The 2,490-nt window shown below is 60.2% G+C and overlaps 1 long non-coding RNA gene across 1 annotated transcript; it reads left to right on the top strand.

The window, feature by feature from the left end:
- The first annotated feature begins 242 nt into the window (after nt 1-242).
- LOC139796313 (uncharacterized) lies at nt 243-1,522 on the top strand. The gene is made up of 3 exons (XR_011725935.1): nt 243-419; nt 750-815; nt 1,151-1,522. It is a non-coding gene; the product is annotated as an uncharacterized lncRNA (long non-coding RNA).
- The last annotated feature ends 968 nt before the right edge of the window (nt 1,523-2,490 follow it).

Raw genomic sequence — 2,490 nt, 5'->3', positions numbered from 1 at the left:
GGTGTAAGGTTTGGGCTCTGGGGAGGGGAGGGGAGAAGGGGGAGGGAGAGGAAGAGGGAAGGGGGAAGGGGGCTGCTTGTTGGTGTGGGGTCTTTTGTGGCAAGCGCCAGGGCCCAGGGGGAGAGCAGAGGCCCGGCAAAGGGACAGCGCCCGTCGGCTCAGCTGCTGGGAAGGGGCAGAGTTGGGGTAGAGAGGGGGGGAGCGCAGGGAAGAAGGAGGCAAGGTGGGGCCGTTGGGAGGTTTCAGCCTTGGGACTCTGCCACGGGCTGGCACTAGAGGGTTGCTGTAAAGCTCAGCTCTGTGCGTGTGTCTCTCTGGACAGCTGACGAAGGAGAAAGCCTGGGAGCAGAAGACGGCGGGGAGGAGAAGATGAGGACGTCGGGGGACCTGCCAGCGGAGGCTGAAGAAGGAGAAGAATGGTGAGGGACCCCTGGCTCAAGAGTGACAAGGAAAGAAGAGAGGGTGGCCACGCACCTGGGAGGGAAGAGGGAGGCAGTAAGAGCTTGAAGAAGTCAAAAGGGAAAAAGAAGAAGAAGAGGATGGCGGTGAACCCTCCCTCCAGTTCAAGAGGGCTGAAGAAAGATGCAGGTGGTTTTGCAGCTGGCCTGGCTTTCCCCTGGAAATTTTGCCCAGGGACCCAGACCCAGCCGAGGCTTCATCAGCGCCTGGTAGTGAGCTGGGGGCAGGGCTCCTTTCCACTCTGTGCTCAGTGGTCTCACGCTCCTCTTCTTCTTTTGTTTCTCCCCTAGGCTCAGGACACCAGGCGTCCTGCACCCGTGCTCCCAGGCTCCTGTTGACCGCTGAGGGAGGTTCTGGTGAGTTGCAAAAGCCTCTGAGCTGAGGAGGGAGAAAGAAGCCTTTGCTTTTGGAAGAGGTTGGCAAACGGTGGGCCATCTCCTTGCCCTGGCGTCTGCCTGAAAGAAAACACGAGAAAGCTCTGGGTGCCCCTTTGACAAATACTTGCTGTATTTTCCCCCTCTGTGCCCAGGTTCGGGCAGGGGTGAGAAAGAAGTGTCAATCATGTGGGGCCTCCGGGGGGGGGGGGTGGGGGTGAGGGTGGGGGATCTGCAGGCTTGGGGTCTCGCTGCTTGGGACAGGGGTGTTGAGCTGGTTAATCCTACCTAAAGCTCTCTCTCTCCCTCTCCTCCAGACATCCTCTGCGGATCCATCCACTGGTGCCAGGGAAGAGACAGATGATGCCGTAAAACATTAGATAAAGCCCCCGGGCTGTGCACTCTGCCATTTTCAAGCCCAGCTCTGCATTAGCTCACACCTGGGGTCCGCCCACCGCACACGCAAATCTGTCTTGGCAGGAGTTGTTGTTGTTGTTGTTGTTGTAGTTGTAGTTGTTGTTGTTGTTGTTGTGGTGGTGTGTGTCTTTGGCGAGGACAGGGCGAGTTTGTCAGCAGGCAGCTTAGGAGAGTCTCCTGTGGAGACAGAGGAAGTGTTGGTGGCCGAGGCCGTTGTTGCAGGAGCCTTGAGGTAGATGTTTGCTGCAGCCCCTTTGCAGGAGGAGCAGGTGGCTCCGTGAAGGCTTTGTGTGTGAGCTTGCGTTAGGGGAGAACAGGGAAGCGTTGTGGTGTTGGAGGCTGAGCACACGGATGGTTTGCTTGGCAGGTAGCTGTCGGTGCAGGGCAGAGGCTGCAGCTCGATTTGCCTGGGTGGTGTGGTGCAAAAGGTGTGAAGAGCGGATAAGGGGCGGGCTTTTAGGAGGGCACTCTTTGCTAGGGATCAATCTGGCAATCACAAGACACGTTCCCTGGCCCTTACGGGGTGTCCAGCAGCAGGGGCTGGTAAGTGGGGAGGAGCAGGGGCTCCTGCCTGGGCTTTCTGGGGGACGGCGGGGGGGTGGGGTGTGGGAGCAGGGGGTTGCAGAGATGGCTCAGAGGGGTGTCCTTGTGTCCCGGGCCCCCCAGAAGGAAGCAGCCGAGGGCAGAGACAAAAGGGTCCGGCCTGGGCAAGAGCCTGGTGTAAGGTTTGGGCTCTGGGGAGGGGAGGGGAGGGGAGAAGGGGGAGGGAGAGGAGGAGGGAAGGGGGAAGGGGGCTGCTTGTTGGTGTGGGGTCTTGTGGCAAGTGCCAGGGCCCAGGGGGAGAGCAGAGGCCCGGCAAGGGGGCTCAGCTGCTGGGAAGGGGCAGAGTTGGGGTAGAGAGGGGGGGAGCGCAGGGAAGAAGGAGGCAAGGTGGGGCCGTTGGGAGGTTTCAGCCTTGGGACTCTGCCACGGGCTGGCACTAGAGGGTTGCTGTAAAGCTCAGCTCTGTGCGTGTGTCTCTCTGGACAGCTGACGAAGGAGAAAGCCTGGGAGCAGAAGACGGCGGGGAGGAGAAGATGAGGACGTCGGGGGACCTGCCAGCGGAGGCTGAAGGAGAAGAATGGTGAGGGGACCCCTGGCGAAGAATGGTGAGGGGACCCCTGGCTCAAGAGTGACAAGGAAAGAAGAGAGGGTGGCCACGCACCTGGGAGGGAAGAGGGAGGCAGTAAGAGCTTGAAGA

The sequence above is a fragment of the Heliangelus exortis genome, chromosome 4 (assembly GCF_036169615.1).
Source record: "Heliangelus exortis chromosome 4, bHelExo1.hap1, whole genome shotgun sequence".
NCBI classification, from domain to species: Eukaryota; Metazoa; Chordata; class Aves; order Apodiformes; family Trochilidae; genus Heliangelus; species Heliangelus exortis.
The sequence above is the reverse complement of the archived record's forward strand: the minus strand, read 5'-3'. Positions and strand labels throughout refer to the sequence as shown.